At 40.2% G+C, this 19,137-nt stretch overlaps 1 long non-coding RNA gene across 1 annotated transcript in view; it reads left to right on the forward strand.

Moving 5' to 3' along the window:
* The window catches only part of LOC138690125 (uncharacterized), a 391,704-nt gene that overhangs the window by 274,678 nt on the left and 97,889 nt on the right, over positions 1-19,137 (forward strand). The gene's annotated exons all lie outside the window — the stretch shown is intronic.

Genomic DNA, 19,137 nt, shown 5'->3' on the forward strand with positions numbered 1-19,137 from the left:
AGACGGGTTGTTTATCACTCCCAGTATGTATATGTTCTCAGCAGGGTACAGGGTTTCCGCTGTGCAATCACTATTATTAGATATTTTCAAGACTTGGCTAGATGGAAACATGCTTACCCAGTCTAGTGTTGGGAACAGCCCTGCTTTTATCAGAGGGCTGGACTAGGTGTTCCTCAGCTGCCTGTTTTAACCAGCACTTCAATGGCTGGTGTCTGTTTTGCTTTTGGCTTTTATCACTGTTGGTTATTATGCTGGTTTTGGCTGGGATAGAGTTAATTTTCTTCACAGTAGCTAGTATGGGGCTATGGTTTGGATCTGTGCTGAAAACAGTGCTGATAACCCAGGGATGTTTTCGTTCCTGCTGAGCAGGGCTTACCCAGAGCCAAGGGCTTTTCTGCTTCTCCCCCCACCCCACCAGCGAGGAGGCTGGGGGGGCACAAGGAGTTGGGGGGGACACAGCCGGGACAGCCGACCCCAACTGACCCAAGGGATATCCCAGACCATAGGACGTCATGGTCGGCAGATAAAGCTGGGGAAGAAGAAGGAAGGGGGGACGTTGGGAGTGATGGCGTTTGTCTTCCCCAGTCCCCGTTAGGCGTGATGGAGCCCTGCTGTCCTGGGGATGGCTGAACTCCTGCCTGCCCATGGGAAGCGGGGAATGGATTCCTGGTTTTGCTTTGCTTGTGTGCACGGCTTTTGCCTTCCCTATTAATGTGTCTTTATCTCAGCTCATGAGTTTTCTTACTTTTACCCTTCTGATTCTCTCCCCCATCCCACTGTGAGGGAGATGAGTGAGTGGCTGTGTGGGGCTTGGTTGCTGGCTGGGGTTAAACCATGACAGTTAGACAAAATCTCCTAGAAGCATATTCAGCCACCTCTAGGTGACCAACTTAGCCAGGTAATTCAGCTGGCTAATCTCCCTGAGCTCCATCTTACTGGTGAAGAGAGACACAATTTACCAGAGCAATTCACTGAGCTAAATTTTGGATGCTGAATCTGGAAGACTCTGAATCCCCTGTTGACTATAAGCTGTAGGACTATTAGGCAGGCAAAGTAGCTAAATTAGATCTTTCAACTTCAGTGTTGTGAATATTTCCCATATCTTCAAGTACATCAATGTAATTATTCAATATCCCTTGCCTTTATGTTCCTGGGATGAGAGGAAATGGCCTCATGTTGTGCCAGGGGAGATTTAGATTGTTTATTAGACAAAAATTCTTCACCAAAAGCATTATCAATCTTCGGAACAGGCTGCCCAGAGAAGTGGTTGTGTCACTGTCCTTGGAGGTATTTAAAAGACATGTAGATGTGGTGTGTAGAGACATGGTTTAGTAGTGGACTTGGCAGTGTTAGATTAATGGTTGGACTCAATGATCTTAAGGGATTTTTTCCAACTTAAAGAATTCTCTGTTTCTATGATCCTTTATAACAGGAACCAGAAACCTTGTGCAAAGGTTACCACACCATAAGACTGTCATGGGGCTGGGAATTGAAGGGACAAGGAAAATAATTTGTGAGGACCAATATTTCCCCATGCCTGTCTCCCCTTGAGTCAGATCTTAGAAAAGAAACTTTTTGTTTGTTTGTTTGCTTTGTTTAAATTTATTTCAGGAAGTCCTGCACGATCTTTAAAAACATATCCACAAAACATCAGGTTTCTGTGGTAAAGTCCTACTGGTTTGCTCAGGTAAAAGAAGTTATAGATAGTGGCTTATCTGACAGCACCTCAATTTTTTTTTTTTTTTTTTTTTTCAGTAGGCCCAGGGATCAGTTATCAGAGCTTAATCTTTCTGGCAATCAAAGAGTCACAACACATGGCATAAAATTTCAGTGATACTAAATGGGTTGACAGAAAAGCTGACCAGAAGTTATCTGCAACAGTTACAGGAACTTAGCACCTAAGGAAGAATTATGAAAATGAGTAAAAAGTTGCTGCCACTGGCAAATACATTTATCCAGGGATTTGCTACTATTTCAGTGTCTGGGGACAAACTGAGAAGTCTTCCAGTTATAAAGCTTTGTACGTGCCTGACTGCCAGGCATGCTGACTATGGCATAGAACCTATCTATGGATGTTTTTTCCCAAGTTGTCATAAAGCCTGAAGACAGCACTTTTCCAGATGATGGTGCTTATGCCCTACAGGAGGCATCCATCATACCATAATAAGCTCTTCCTGCCTGATTTATTTCTTATTCATCTGGCAATTCATTCAATGTAAACTTCTAAACTTTAGTAAACAAGTTATTGTCTTCTAGACTGTCATGGCAAATATGTTTCACTGTCCTGGACAATTAGTTGATTTGGACAGTATTCAGGATAGTGGCCTTAAACATCCAAGGTACTATGTCTCACGAATATATTTTCTGTTTCCCTAAACCTCAGAAGTCTATCAGAATTAGTATTTTCTTCTAGTAGCTTTCTTCACATTTGCTACAAATTTCTCTCATGTATTTCCTAAATTTCATACACAAATCATTAATGCAGCAGCATCATTGTGAAGCATATATTTGTCTCTGCTGTAGCAAGCACTGCAGGTTTCCACCCACCCCAGAGCGTATCCAGCAGAGAAGAATTCATACAGCCACAGGATAAATCATATTTCCTGCAGAGCAGTCTCCACAACACAAAACTTCTTTAAAAACATCAGCAGATGAATAACTTGCGGCTTTGCTCTGAAAAAGCCCACAGTAACTGCGGCAACATGCAACCTGGGCTATAAAAGTGCTGTATTCCAGTACTTCCCTGTGTTCCAAGGGCTTTCCTAAATACTCTGTGGGAAAATGATGTGGGATACTAATATGATGGTATTTCCTCATCAGAGTTGTTCAGTGTCTTCAAAAGGTGGTACATAATTTTCCCAAAGCAGACAGAGACAGAATCTGAATAAGAATTCAGGTTTCTTGATTTCACTTGTTTCATCTTAATTACAGATTTTTTTTTCCCACTTCTTTATGTAAGAACTGATGTGACAATCTCATGCCAACACTAGTGAGAATTTGTTCAGAATATACACAAGTAGCAGAACTAATAAAACATGATTTCAGGTGGAATTATGTCAGGAGTTACTTGATTTTCCCATTCTGATTACAATATCCCCAGCTTTCCCAGCACCTTCTTTCTCTGTTACATTACCAGTCCCTGACTACCCCTGCTCCCCTGCAACATCCCTTGGGCAGTGGCACAGCAAATGCCATAAGAGGCTCTGAGATAAGTATATGTTCATAGGTCAGCATATATAAATGTATTGACTGGCTAGATCATGGACAGACAAAATATCTAAGCATTGAGCTCCTTTTGCAATTTTTCCCTCATTGCAGTCATTTTGAGAGGTACAAAAATTGAGGTAAATGATCATGAACTTGCATCTTTCTTCTCGGCTGTGCTTTTCCCCCAGAATTAAATATGTACGAGCTCTCCACTTTGAGAGTGAATAATTCTAGGGAGAAGACTGACACTGAACAGGCAGTGCAATTGCACAAGTTACATTTCCTTATGCAATGCAGTGCACAGTGGCAAATCCTTGATTAGTCTGTCCATCCCCTGTAGCTATTCTTATCCTTTTTTTTTTTTTTCATGTCAAATTCAAAGAATTGGTCATTATGAGCTACATTGCACTAAAAGTCAGGCAAGGAACATCCATTTTCCTTTATTTTACTTTTCACCACTCATTTCCAAGATGTTTGCCTTACTGAGTTTTAAGAGGTAACTTCCAGGCAACTTCTAGTAAGCAAGGAGGAAATCTGAAAGAGTGTAATTATCTCCATTCCTAGTCTGTAAGAATATGCCTTAATGTTAGTTCAGGAGTGTTTGGGTGGGGAGGGGTTCAGTTTTAGATTCTTTTTTGGCAAATATCTGTGAATTGCACAGCTCAGTGCAGATCCTGAAATAGTTCAGACCCACTGTTTTACACTACTCCCAGTTCCTATTGCAGACACTGCCACTTCTCCCTGAAGTTCTCACTTATCGCATCAGTTTGGCTTTTGGCAGGTTTTAGCTGCTGCCAAACAGTCACTGAGAACTACTTTCAAGTGTGGGGCTGATATCTAACTGAGAGCATTCAGGAAAGCAATTGATGCAAGGCGTTGAATCTTTGTTATGTCAGTGTCAAGACTTATAATTCTCATATTTTTACAGTGGAAAACCAGAACTAAAGGAGAAAAAATTAGGAAGAAGTCAAGATTTGGAAAATCTGAGGTTCTTATACACAAGCAATTTTGTATGTGAGGGGCTAGAATTACCCGTTAAATTGTGTACTTGCCCAACAGTACAAAGGAAAACTAGCTGGAGCTCAAAGAAAAATCCAGACTGCTTGAGGTCAGCACTAGAATGTAAATAGTGAGAAAGAGGGGATAAAGAATGAATGAAGATACCAAATTGGATCTGACACTTGGTGTAGGAACTTCTCACTTAAAGAAAAAATTAGTGCATTCAGTACATTTAACAAGGTAATGTTAAGAATTGTCAAGAAAAAAGAAGAAAGTCAGAAAATGCAAGCAGTGACCAGATACAGAAGCTATTTAAAATGAACACAAACAAATACATTCCTGTACACAAAGAGCTGATCTGTTTTGCAAAGAAATGTCCTGAAGACATGATACAGACTATGACCTGTAAACGATATTTAACTGTTGCAAAGATCGTTTATACAAACACATGTGTCCTAGTGGAATTTCACCGTCAGTGCCAAGAAGGAGACCTTTAGACAGAAGAAGGGTCAGATTCTTGTCCATGTTCCCACTGGAGGAGGAAGATGCTGCAGCATCATACTGCAGTGTCCAGAAGAGGCAGCATCACTGTATATGGAGATGCAACTGCATCCCCAAAGCCAAGGTCTGTATCAGCCATGGCTCAACAGGGCAGCTCTTCTCTACACTAGGTTGGCCTGACCTTGCAAGTAAGTCTTGGGCGTATTGAGTTATGACTGTGCAAGCCTTTTTTAGGCACACATGGTCTTTCTCTTTTCTTTCTCCTTGAGTTGTCCTAAAACCGAGCAAGTATATTATGGCATTGGAGAGCAAAGCTAATGCACTCTCTTTCAGCAACTTTATTACTTCAGACTCAGTGCTGTACTGGACAAGGTTACACAAATTCCAGTTCAGAGCAAGCTACAGCGGATGTAGTTTTTCTGGATTTTAGTAAGGCTTTTGATACTGTTCCTCACAGCATCCTTCTGGACAAGTTGTCCACCTGTGGGATAAGCGGGTTCATGGTGTGCTGGATGAAGAACTGGCTGAAAGGCATTGCTCAAAGGGTTGCAGTGAATGGGACTATGTCTGGCTGGCAACTGTTTACCAGCAGTGTTCTTCAGGGTTCAATTCTAGGCCAGTTCTGTTCAATATATTTATCAACCATCTTGATGCAGGAGTTGAATGTACCATTAGCAAGTTTGCTGATGATACCAAACTGGGAGGTGCTGTTGACTCTCTTGAGGGGCAAGAGGCCTTGCAGAGGGGTCTAGATAGTTTGGAGCATTGGGCTATGATTAATGGGATGAAATTTAACAAGTCCAAATGCTGGATTCTGCACCTGGGATGAAGTAGCACTGAGCACAAGTATAAATTGGGAGAGGAGTGGCTGGAGAGCAGCCCTGCAGAAAGGGATCTGGGGGTGCTGGCCTCAGCAGGGTCAACACAAGTCAGCTGTGTGTGTCCTGGCAGCCAAGAGGGCAAACCCCATCCTGGGGTGCATCGAACACAGCACAACCAGCCGGTCAAAAGAGGGGATTATCCCACTGCATTCAGCGTTGGTGCGGCCTCACCTGGAGTACTGTCTGCAGTTCTGGTCCCCACAGCTGAAGAAGGATGTGAAGGTCCTTGAAGGTGTCCAGAGGAGGGCAACAAAGCTGGTGAAAGGGCTAAAGGCATGTCCTGTGAGGAGCAGCTAAGGGCTTTGGGTTTGTCTAGTTTGCAGAAAAGGAGGTTGAAGGGTGACATTGAGGAAGAAGTGAAGAGGGAGGTGCTGATGTCTTCTCCATGGTATCTAGCGATATGACAAGTGGGAATGGCTCAAAGCTGCGTCAGGGGAGGTTCAGACTAGACACTAGGAAATGTTTCTTTACTGAGAGGGTGGTCAAACACTGGAACAGGCTTCCTAGAGAGGTGGTCGATACCCCAAGCCTTTGGGTACCCCCAAAACATTACCCCAAACATTACCCAGTCAGTGTTTAAGAGGCATTTGGACAATGCCCTTAATAACATGCTTTAACTTTTGGTCAGCCCTGAAGTGGTCAGGCAGTTGGACTAGGTGATCATTGTAGGTCCCTTCTAACTGGAACTATTCTGTTCTAGACAAAGACACGTACCAAAGCACCTTGCAAAGGATGCTCATCCACTCTGCAGAAGTGAATATGAGAACAACACAGATTAAAAAGTGCTCTGTGTAAAAATATTTGAAAAGCAATAGAAGAGCGCATCACAATTCTTGCCCTTATCTGATACTGACCCAATGGATGTGAGGTAATCCACTTCTAAAAGCAGTCAGTCACCAACAGGGATTTTATGTTAATGCCTTGGGAATGTAAAAAAATAAGGTTGAAAATAAAAAAAAAAAAAAGAAATTATGGGAGCGTGAGGATACACTCTTAAACAGATCAGAGGCTATGGGTATGATAATCAAGGACATGATTTGAACAGATGATCTAGCAAATCAGAGTGTTTAACAACACAGACACAGAAACAGTATGTAACTTGACATTTAAAAAAATGTTTACATCTGTCATGACCAGTGCTGGACAGACCAGGGAGGGGTCATGGTGAGTTTGGAATTCCCTTGGGCTAAATTAAGGTAAAGTGACACCAAATGATCAGTTGGACCTTTTATTTATGGCAGAAGCAGCCTGAACTTGGAAGGTGTAACAGTAGGTGGTGGGGTGTCTCACAACAGGGATTGGCATGAAACTACCTCAGCAAGCTATGTAACCCGTGGTGACCATATACATCAATTCAGGGAAGAAAATAAGGAGAGCCCTCCCTTTGAGTCATGAGGTTCAGAGTGGACCCCCTTGCTTTCTAGACTCCTTCTCAGAGAAGAGCCCAGGGGCAGCTGGATCCACTCCTAGTCCCAGACTTGGTCAACGGTTTTTGTCTAAAGGGATGAGGTATAGGGATCATGGAAAAGGAGAGAGAAAGAGAGCGAGACAGAGAGAGAAAGAGGAAAAGAAAATAGAAGGATTTCCCCAGTCCTGGGTCCAGCATTGGTCCCACCAGCTGAGGGGTGCAGTCAGCCGAGGGGTCCAGTTCTGGAGGGTGCGCTCACCTGGGGCTTCAGTTCGTGCCCTTTTATCATCTCCTTGCCCCTCCTCCGGGTGTGCACTCAAACTCATTAGGCTAATTAGGTGTCACGTGCAGTTTGTGCTTTCAGAACCTTCAGGAAATGGGTCCGTGGGCTTGGGGGTCGTTTGGGGAGTAACTTCTCCCTCCCTGCAGACATGACCATTGTTTGAGCTTTGGCCATGCATGGTGAGCTGCACGTCAGAGCAAAGAACTGCGCATCCTCCAGCATGGCCTGGCCTCTGTGTCCTGTTGCTGATGTCCTGTGCTGACATCCCACTACTCACCTGGCAAATATTCAGTTGATTAACTTGAAGAATAATTAGAACAAAGTAAAAATTTATTTCACTCTGCTTGAATCTGTATTGCAGTAGGTAGAACTTTTCAGTCTCCCGATAACGTGGCTTCTGACATAGCTTCCCTCTGTTTACTGAGTAACTAATCTTTTGCATTTGCTTCCAAATTTCTTCCTGGGTTCTCTAGGACACATTCCTTCAATATGATTTTCACCTCCAAAGCACTGAAGTTCTTAGAAACCCGTATGGTGTGATTTATTTCTCAAGGCTGCAAGCAACATTGAGAGAAATATCTAGTATTAATAAGACAATCATGTTCAGCAGGTTAATGGCTCAGACAGAAACACAGCTGAGTGCTTTGATACAGAAATCCACTGTATTTCATGTTCTCCTGATTGTTAATAATCAGATGCAGCCTCGGTTTGTGAATTTTGTGATTTAGTGTTCAAACCTAGAGGAAGAAACATATCTACAAGGAGAAATTCGTGAACCTATCTTTCCTCTTGGGTGTAGTATAGGGCATTTTTAATTTTTTGTAAAGCTATTGTCTTCTGATTTTATGTTTAGAATTGCTTTGTCCTCAGTGAAAACAATGTCTTTTCCATATCATCTGCAGTTCTGATCATAAGAATCATGAAGTAGTAGTGAAATGAGTGTAATATACTTTTTCTTGCACAAAGATTCCAGGAGTTGTACCCTGTCATCTTGCTCTGCAGATGCAGTTTTTATCCCCCTATTATAAAGTGCATATGCTCCCTCTGTGTATTCTGGATATGATCTAAAGCCCACTGAAATGGAAAAACTCTCACTTGGCTTCAGACAGGTCCTGTATCTATAAAGAGAAGAGCAACTACAAAGGAAAATGGCTTTATATGCTCATTTTTGTGCAGATTTAAAAAGTCCACGGTTGTAGATTGTATCTCCATTTTCAAATGTAGGTGTGGGTTTCAAATTAAAATTATATATGCTGCCCTGTTTTATTTACGTGGCGAACCTATTTGCTGTTGCTGGTTTGAGCAAAGGTATGTGGAATGGAAAAGACTGCAAAATCTGTTTACAGAAACTGCTTCTTTGCTAGTACAGACTGAAAACCTTTGCCTATCGCTGCGGGTTTATTGGTACAAACTGCTTGGCTGTGCTCTCGCTGAGGCACAGACTCTGAAATACCTGTGCGTTCCTGTGAGTTGGCTTCACTAGCAGAAATTACATGGTTGGCTATCATTCAAGATGTACACCATTCAAAGTTGGTCTCCTCTGCAGGTCTTCACTAATAGTGTGGAAAATGCACTAAAAGGTGAAGAATTTTTCCCTGGAAGGTCTACCACAGATTAAGTCCTCCAGGATGGAGGCTGACCACCAAACTGCTGTCTTTGGGCCTCAGTCCATTGTGGTTTTAGCTACTATATTCTCCAGATCTCAGCAGGTTCCAGTGACCAACTCTTGCTGATCAGCAGCCTGTTTTGGGTAGAAACTCGGGATGCTACTTTTGCATGGAACTGGGATGCTGCCCCCCATCCCACAAGGGTCTCATGCCCAGAAATGACCCTACAGTCTGGACAGCAGTTTTACTGAATCTCCAAGTCTCTGGATGCTTTGGTTTTCCACTTCAGCTCTGAATGGCTGAAATGGAGAGGACAGAAAGATTTTGCTCTGAACAAAGTTACTTTAAAGATATCAGAAAAGATGTACAGATCTGGACAAAAATAATAAACTCCTTGCCTGCAGTTGCCTGCCTTAATTTCCTCACTGCTGTGAAATCTTCAGTGGCTGTGACCACAATCCAACAATCAGTCTTTAATTTTGCCTTATGGAAGTGGCTACTCCTCCAAATCATGGATGCTATCTTCTTCTCATAGTACTCAGCTTTTCTCTGCTAAACTTATAATGAGATAGAAGCCTAATCTGTAAAAATATCCATATATTCCTCTGTCCTAGGTATGTTTTTTCATTTATTTGTGAGTAATTCTGAGCTTTCTTTTCACTGTTCAACCTCAGAATTTTTTAAGATCTAATATATATGTAACATATTTCCTTGTGCTTTAATGAGGGGATTTTTCCACTCTGCATTTCTTTTAGATGGACTCAACTTTCTTATTTTTACATAGACTTCACCCAATTTATTGTCCCAGAGTGCTCCTGAGGAGTTATTATGACTTAATACCCCGTGGTCTTAGAGACATCACGTAGTCATGACGGAAAACGATGGGTTGCTACAAGGTCTGTTCAGGCATGTAAACCATGAATTTCCCCAAATTATTGGCATTAGAGGTATATTTTATAAAGCTTTCCACAGGTATGATAAACCTAGAATAGAACTTTTGGAAGCTTTTTGGTTAAAATACATCTTTAGATGCAGCCAAAAGAAGTTGAATGATTTACAGTGGTTTGGGATCTGAGTGACAAATGATGGAATGGAAAGATTTAAGTGCAGTGTCCTGCAAATGATTGTCTTTTCTAGTTCCCAGTTAGGAGTATAGTTGATGCTTTGTTTTGGCTTTAGTGTAGCATTTAGAGCAGGTAATAAACAGAAACATAGTTTAATGAAAGTAAACTTTCACCATGCTGATCTACTATATTACACTTTTTTTAGTAAAGCTGTATCTCCTCAGATGCTCACAGGTGGTTTCCAGACTATCTACCCTAACTTATAGTATTAGTAGTTTGTGCAAATTAGCTTTAGAGGGTAAAATATAGCACATATTTTTCCAGAACAGAACGGTATTGACCTTGGATAGCTTTCAGACTCAACACATTGATGGCACAGTGCCATGGACAATCATCCTCCTCTAAAGCAAGGGGACACTGGGAAACTTGGAAAAATGCCTTCACAGAGGGATGGATAAACTGGATTGGTATCTATGGAGGTTTTACCTCTTTTTAATTCCTGTTTTGTCAAAAAAATGAAACCCACTCTGCCTTAAAAATCCACATGAAGGAGAGTTTAAAAAAACACACCAACCACCACCCCTCCAGAAAAACAGCCTAAAGAAAGATACAGTGGCAAATAGGAAAGATGTACAATTTCAGATAAAAATACAGTAAGGGCTGGATTTTGATGGGTCCCTGCTAACAGTTTGGCTTCCTGCTTCTCTTGGTCCACTTTCTTAGTGTGCTTGAAGACTGCACCTGCAATTTGGATTACAGTAACAGCAGATACCCCTAGTCATGGAGGTACAATCCCATTTTTTGGGTGGTATTTTGTAGTCACATACCTACATGACCACCGATGCTGGTACTCCTGCGGTGCAGAAACCAATTCTCACTACAAGGTATTTATGTATATCCTATCCACCACCACAGCAGCTGCCTCAATTCCTGGACATGTAGCACAGCTGCTAGTGCATGGGCAAACTGCAAGACTAGACACTACACTTCATACTGCCCTTAGGAAGGGGCCCCCTAAATGAATATCTCTATTCCCCTACAAAACCTCAGTTCAGGTTTCAACTGGGTGAATCTAGGCTACTCGTCCTTTAGGACACAGGCAAGTATGCTATCCGACACTCTAATGAAAAAGTACTTCAATCAAATTATATTTAACAGACTAACAATAAAAGGTCAGGCAAGCCTGTCTTCCATACAGAAGGGTAACAGCAGCTCCCCTGGAAGCTGATGGCTCTTCAGTTAGTTAGGACAGAGCTACTTCACCCAAGAAGTCTTCCTAGCTATATCTTTAACTGAACCTGGTAGTTTTTCTTACCAGTTCCTAGATGTAGGGATACATCCTACATGTTCAGACTTCACTTCAGGGCAATACCAGAACATTCACCCTTCTCCCTTTCCCCATGCTTCGGTTTCCAAACCAAAGAAGCCCAGGCCCAAAAGACAAACAAGAATTATCATCCTCCAACAAGACTTCAAACTGGACAGCATCCCAGGGCATGCCCCAGTGTGTCTGCCAGGTATCCCTGATATAGACCTACTTTTGGGGCACTTCTTCAAGAGAAATGAGATGAAAGAGGTCATGCTGTGCCTCACCTAACTCCCTCACCCCGGGCTGGGACACAGATAGTTAAATTCCTGAGTTGGAAATCATGCCCTTTGGCCATTTCATTAAAGACCGAAGCCAGCTGCCTTCCTGATCCTTAAAGAGTCTATATACTCCATTACAGTGAACTGAATATCTCCTATGAGAAATGTTGTATTTGCACTTTGACTATAAAAGGTCACAGCTGATAACTTTGACAGCCTCTGCTATTCTGCCATTAAATCTCATTGAAGATTGATCTACATTTAAGATAAGAAAGTTTCTAATCAAACTCCTGGGTTGGGGTGTGTGTGTGTGTTGTTTTTTTATTTTTGGCTTTTTTTGTTTTGTTTTGATTTGTTTTGTTTTTTTGTTTTGTTTTGTTTTGTTTTTTTTATCAGGGAACCTGTTGCCAAGAAAAATTCATTTCTCATGAGACCTTTAGAGTGGTGTCTCATTTCTAGTCCCTGCCAATCTGAATAAGTCATCCAGCAACTCACTTGGAGCATGAATCAAGGGGCAATAGGCACTGTAGTGATGCTGTGAGGAAAAGAAAAATGTATTGGGCATGCTCAGTGGATGTCTTTCATGCAACTGTGAACAAACAAATCAGGCAAGACACTTGATTAAACAGTGTAAGTGTGCTCTGCAAAGCAAATTATGATAAATTGCTAATATTGATTACTTTTAACCAGAAGGATGAGATTGTCTGGTGTTTAAATTTAGGAATGCAGCCAAAAGATACCTTGACCTCACCTCTGCACTGCGAACCAATACAAAATTAATTGGAGCTGTCACTCAGGTAGAAGTCACAATTATGTGATAGTTGATTTATTAATTTAAGAGCTAGCTACAAACCAGATGTGTTCTCCACTGGTACGTGATTTTTGCGGCTTAGTTTGTTAATGCAGAAAAATCTCCAGCATGTTAATAGTCTTTGTTTAGTGCCTGTTATATAATACATTTTCACTTGAATTAGTGCACTTCTGATCAGCAATAAACAGTTTTAGCTTGTTTTTGTGATTACATTTTCCCTTTTTTTAATTTTGCTTTTATTTTGCTAAGTAGCTTGTACTGCTGAATTCATAAGCACATAATCAACTGGGACTTGGAGTGCTTCCGCAGTATGGCATTTGCAACAGTCATCTGAAGTTGCAAATACTGTGTTTGCTGGTACTGTTAACTGTATATTTTGCACTCTAAACTAAAGCATATACTGTCTGACCTGAATTCTCAGGAGTGTTGAGCTGCTCTGTTTCTTTTCTGATTTTGTTCCAAAAAACCTGATCTGTTGTAACTACTGGTTATCTGCTTGTTCAGTGTGGACACAGAGATTTCAGTGTAGGTGGCAGAGTTAGTCTTATAGATCTTTTCCCTGTGCATATATGTATGTATACACACCTAATGTTGTGTCTAAGGGCAAGTTCTAAACATTTTTATTTCATTAACAAGTCATCTTTTTTTTTTTTTCCCCAAAATAATTTCAGTCTTTGACTGATGTCTGTCTTTTCTTCTATATTCATGCAGATATATACATTTTATCTGGAATTAATGCAAAGTTTAGATAATCTTTTTCTAGATTCATAAAACTACTCATGCATGAATAAATATCACAAAGAGAGAGCCTAACAAAATCAAAGGCAGGGAACCTCTTTTCTGACAGACAGGATCTTAGATATTTAAAAAAAGGCTTCTTAAAAACCTCTCCTCTTTTTTTTTTTTTTTTGGCATGATGTGCTGTGTTGGCATGATGATATATATCTTGCTCCACAGTGCATCCATAGGGCATTTTGTTATGTGCTCAGCACCAGAATAATAGGACTGTACTGCTGCCATGCGTGGAGTACAGCTGTTGAGTATAGGCAATGGCCCGTACCGGATCATATAGCCATGCCCACAGATATCAGAGTTACATTGAAGGAAGACTCTAGTACACACTGGAATCAGGGTATCTTGATTTCAGTCCTGTGTTTCAAGTCACATGCCTGAAACATTGAATCCTGTGTTTTGGAGAACCTGATGTGACCTCAGTTTCAGGAATTAGACTGGGGATCTGCTGGGTCACTGCACCTGCTGCCAGTGTCTTCTCCGCAGCTTCAGTCCTTTGTAGCATCTTAGGTATTTATGCACTGTCTTATGTGTTTCTCATTGAAATAATGGTAGGCTACAAAGAGCATTGTGGAATGAAACCTCTGGGGCCTCCTGAAGAAAAAAAATAAGGTGAAACACTATAGACTACAATGTACTAAAATATTGTAATGCCACAGCTCCACAGCAGAGACTAGTGGTTCTGCCTTCAGGCCAAGAGAAGTTCTGGATCTCCCCAAACCACATTTTTTTCCCCATGATCTTAGAAAAAGAAACTAAAAAAGACCCCCAACCCAGCATTGAAATAATTGCATGCATAGGAGATCCTACCCTAAAACTCAGTTAAATAAAATAAACCTCAGTTAAATAAAAATGTATGACTAAATGTAAAAGACTAGCTGGCAAAAACTATATCAAAGGAACATTAAATAAATTGTAATTCTTTTCGACCTTATTTTCCTTCTGTTCAACTCATTCTAGTGCTATAATGTACAACAATCTCTCTATAACGTAGCACTTTGCATATTTTAGTAGCTGAACACTAAAAAAATGCCGACAAAGATAATGTTACATCTAAAAACCTACACAATTTCTGGCCCTTTTTCTGCTAATGTACCTCCCCTATTAAAATGTATCATATATGTGTGTGCACAAATATAATTCAGATTTTCAAAACATATGTCCTGACCTTTTAATATGGGGCTGTTGGGTTTTTTTCTTAGTCTTTTTTACCCATCTCTTTCCCTTGATCCCCTTTTCTTTCCTCAGTGGTGGGTCTACTAAAAGTAAAGCTTGGCAATTATATTGCTAAAAGTTCTATTAATGCAGTATTCAACCCTGTTCTACTGATAATTTTAAGGTTCAATCTCCTGAGAATTGTCAGGGTTAGAAATAGGCTTTCTGTTTCATTAGAAAGCTGGGAATTTCAGCTTCTCAGATACATCAAGTGTTATGCAGCATTTATTTAGAAACCTGGCAGATGATGAAATATTGAACCTTAAAACAGGACTGACATTTTGATTTATATTAAAAAGGACTGATCCTTCTCTGTTTCCCATTCTTCACCAGTATCTTTCTGTTGACATAAGAAGCATTAATTTTCTATTTACACCAGAAAGATAGCATAGAATCACCTAAATGATTTTAAATGTTTGCTACAGGTTTTTAAAAAAATCAATGCCTTTTTTTTCTTTCTTATTGACAGTATAGTTAGATGCATGATGTCAAGGTAACCTGGATTTTACAGGCATAGAAATACAAATTATGGTGCCAATACATTTTTTAAAGACTCAATAAAAAAAATTCTAAAATAGCTTTTCTATAAAATGTGAGGCTTAAGCAAAATACAGGATGGAGCTATAAAGCTTTTATTGGAAGAAGTTTGGTCTGGCCAGTGTAATTCACTTGGCCATTTCAAATTTGCTGTAATAAAACTTTTATGTCGTCACATAACATTGTCTTCTGTATAGAGGGCCAAATCTGTGAAAACAGTTTAAGATGCAAGCTATTCTTGATGAAGGATTATAGGCAGTATATATCTGTAAACTGGTATATGTTGTTTTATTATTGTAGCTATTAATTGTGTGAGGAATTCAATCTTAGATCAAGGCAACAGTTTGCTGTTTAGAAGATTTTTTCCTAAATTCATATAACCCAAGGTACTCTTGAGCTACTTTGAAGATTGAATACTCATATTCCCCTATTTGCAAATGGGATGGACAAAAAAATCAGGTCTGATACTAAAAGGGAGGAAGAAGTACTTGCAGACAGCCCTCCAGTTCAGTTCCAGGTCTCTTGTGGAGTTAATCTGATGTTGTCATCGTTGGACAAGCGACTTCACCTTCATAGATTTATGTTTGTCCTCCTGTCTAAGTCTCTTTAATCTGTCCAAGTTTTCATAGAGCTCAAGGGCTCATTGTCCGCTGGGGTCTTTACCACCACAGTTAATAAAAAAATTGTTCACGTTGTCATTATGAATGTGAAATAGTGAGCAAGATATATAGCCTGTACAGCAGGATAAAATTTACTGCAGTAGGACAAAACTCATTTATGGTGGATGTCTCACATCTTGGCTTGATTAAATGCTTTTTAAAAAGAACAATGATTTCATATTGATTCGCTGTTTGCAATCATAATTATACAAGTATCTGGGAAGAATCAGATGCGAAAGAAAGGATTCTGATAACTCTGAGGGAAAGATATATAAGATGAACTATCTACATTGTTAGAAGCAGAGATGTGAATCCAAGTTCCCATTTCAGTAATGTTAACATTAATAGACTTCAGCAAACTCACTCCTGTTCTGCCCAAACAAACAAGTGAATACAATTCTGGCCTTTCATACTGTGTTTCAGCCTGTCGTAGATATCTTTTATGAATCCAGGTCATCTGTGATAGCAGCTTATCTGACATCTAAATCTTTGCAGTTGTTGTTATCTTCAAGGCTAAATAATGCCTTCCACCAGCTCTGTCTCTTTTGATTCTTGTTCATCTTCAATTTGTTTGTTTTTTAAATCTTCCTGTTGCGCAGAAAATTGTGTAGCTGATGAGATCTGGTATGTGTCGTCGTCTGTGAGCACGCAGCAGAACCAGTGAACAATGGCAGACTCCAGAGCAAGTGGCATAATACAGTTTTAGCACATAACTTTGAATTACTTTGTCAAAAATCGATTTGAGAAAGTCAGCCACAGTATGAGTTCTAGATAGTTTTGAAACATTAAATCATTTTCACACTCTGTTATATACAGCTATAGATATGGTCTTCTATCAGTGGCATTTAACAAACATTAAAAGGCAGTTCATCCCCTGGAACAATTGCAATGAAGGGTCATTTGGGCCAAAATATCGAAACAGGTCTCATTCATCTAGCATTATAATTGCATGTTTATACTCCTTTCTTATAATCTCTTGAGCACAGAGAGATCTTGGAAAAAAATAATTGAAATCTGTAGAAGCACAATGCTGAACTGAATAATACTGGTGTGAAAGCCATCTAATGAAGGGGAGGGTCAGGTCCATTCAAGGAGGCTATGAACATTTTTAGCAGTGAAAACTCAGTGCTCTTTAAAGAGGCAATCATCAGAAATGGCAGAGCTCTTGAGAAATGTTTACTTGTAACCATTTCATGTAGGTTTTTGCAATTATATGTTATCATATAAGGCAAGGTCTCTGCCCTGAGAAGGTCTAAGCCATCTGCTTTTCCTGTGTTGACTGTTCCTGGAAACTTCTGAACTGTCTCCTCCAGCAGCCGTTACCAGGGACAAGTGTATACAGGCTGACCTTCAGCTGTGCGTCATTCACTATTTCCTCTCCCATTTTTAGCCTTCCCACTTGCTGAAGTACCGGAGATCATCTGGATACTCCAGGCAGATTGCAGCCGAAGAGGAGAGCTTGTACTTAGTGGATAGTCAGAGTCTAGGCGGAAATACTGGCAATGTCGTTGCTCAGAATTGCCATTTTCCATGTTTCAGAGGAAACGTTGTAGGATAAATGACTTTGATGAAGAGAAGGTATTGCATGTTGTCACATTACTTGAGAGTATTCTGCTGTTGTTTACAAAATGGAGGCTCACTATAGGTGCTGTGGTACGATGCCTCTTGTGGGTCTCGCAGTATTGGATCCCTTTCCCTTCTGAGAGTCTAAGAATGGTTGATTTTAGGTAAGTGGTCAAATATACAGACCATTAGGTTTAATTTAATACTCATGCAAGACTTATTGTGAAATATTCTGAGCATTCACCATGTATTTTGTGGATTTTATTTGAGCTATTTGAATTATTGCAATGTACTTGGGTGAAGGACTGGTGCTTAAGGCTTCTCAGAGTCCAACACATTCTGACCAGGTTCTTTTAGATATTGTACACATGGTGGGTGTAATGTTTAATGTCAAATATATTTATTTAAAGATAGTTGATGTTACACGGGATTTCTGATTTAGCAGTGTGATACAAAGTGTGTTGCATAATATAATACAAATGTAAGTTACACTTAGCAAAATATATATAGCAATTGCAAAACAGAGTTTGATCATAATACCACTGTGATTCCCATTACCAGTCTCTATTATCTACTCACCATTACAATGCTGGGTGTCCCCAGTCACCAGGAAGGAATATGTGGGTTGAAGCCAGCCCAAGCCTGCCGTTCTCCCTGAAATACCCCCGCCAGTTTTTCAGCCTCCATATCCTACTCTGGGCTGAGCCACGTACTCACTCCCCCTGTGTTGGTCTGGCTACTTCACGGAGACCTTCACTTTTAATGAACTCAAGGAGAAACACCACCAGTTGATCCGCTCAACTGCTGACAGATGTCCACCTAAAACAAAGGCCACCCTCTAGTCCACCCCACGCTGACACAAAGCCAGCCTCTTCGCCGCAGCGGTGGTCAGCCACAGCCCGTGCCGTTCCCCAGCCTTCACAGGCACATCGGCCTGGGCCACCTCCACTGAGACCTCCTCCACCACAGGGGCTTATTGGTCAGTCACAAGAACTGAAAGAAAGAAATGGATAAAGCTCTTCCTTACCACCTTTCTGTGAGATCATTTCATACAGTCTTGAGAACTGTCCTGTAGGCTTGGACTAAACAAACAGAAATAACAGTAGCAGTAACTGCTGTAGAGCAGCTATTTGTCCTGGGATCCCAAAGTGTTTTACAAAGATTGCAAAAATCCCTATTTCCATGGTCTGTCCTGCATTGTGCTGTTCAGAGGTGTCAGTACTTTGGCTTGAAAATGTGGATAATGATCTCATACTCTAGTAATGGGCATTCTTATTACTAAAAATTTGGCACTGATCAGTAAAAGTTTTACAACTGGTGGATCTGGATTTTTTTTTAAGGTTCTATGCTTTTAATGGGAAGCATCATCAAGATAAAATGTTAATGTATTAGCCAAATTTTATTTGAAACTTAATTTATTTATGAGTAAATTTGTATTCAGTTATAACTTCTTGATATGACCAAAATAAACACCAGAGGCTTCACAATAATTTTGTTGTAGGACTTTAGTAATTTAAAAGAATAATTTATAAGAGCTTGAAGACCACTGTTGTAACTCTGCTCAGTATCAGTAAAATAGAAAACCTCTTTAGAGATACCTTCAAATGGCTTATTTTTATTAATTGAAAAATATAGATTAGTAGCTTATCTATTTACTCTTAGATGAAGGAGATTGTGTGCAAAATTATGAGATTCACCAGATACATCTTGACCTGTGATTCTACAAAGTGTCTTTAAATGCAAGATTTCTAATATTGTAGGAAAATAAATTTAAAAAAAACTTAATAAAAAGATGAGAAAACCTATGCGGTGAGTCTTTAGCACTAATAAATGTACTACTTCAGAGAGTATCTTCTGGGGACCTGCTGACAGTTTTCATGTGAGATAATTGCAGATCAAAATGTATTCTGCTGTTAACTTCAGCAGAGGGATTTTCTGTTTATTGATGCAGCTGGTAACATAGTCGTAATAGAAGGTTATATGAAATTTCTCACTTTAACTTTCTATTTTCAGTTATTATTTA

The sequence above is a fragment of the Haliaeetus albicilla genome, chromosome 20, assembly GCF_947461875.1.
Source record: "Haliaeetus albicilla chromosome 20, bHalAlb1.1, whole genome shotgun sequence".
In the NCBI taxonomy this organism is placed as follows: Eukaryota; Metazoa; Chordata; class Aves; order Accipitriformes; family Accipitridae; genus Haliaeetus; species Haliaeetus albicilla.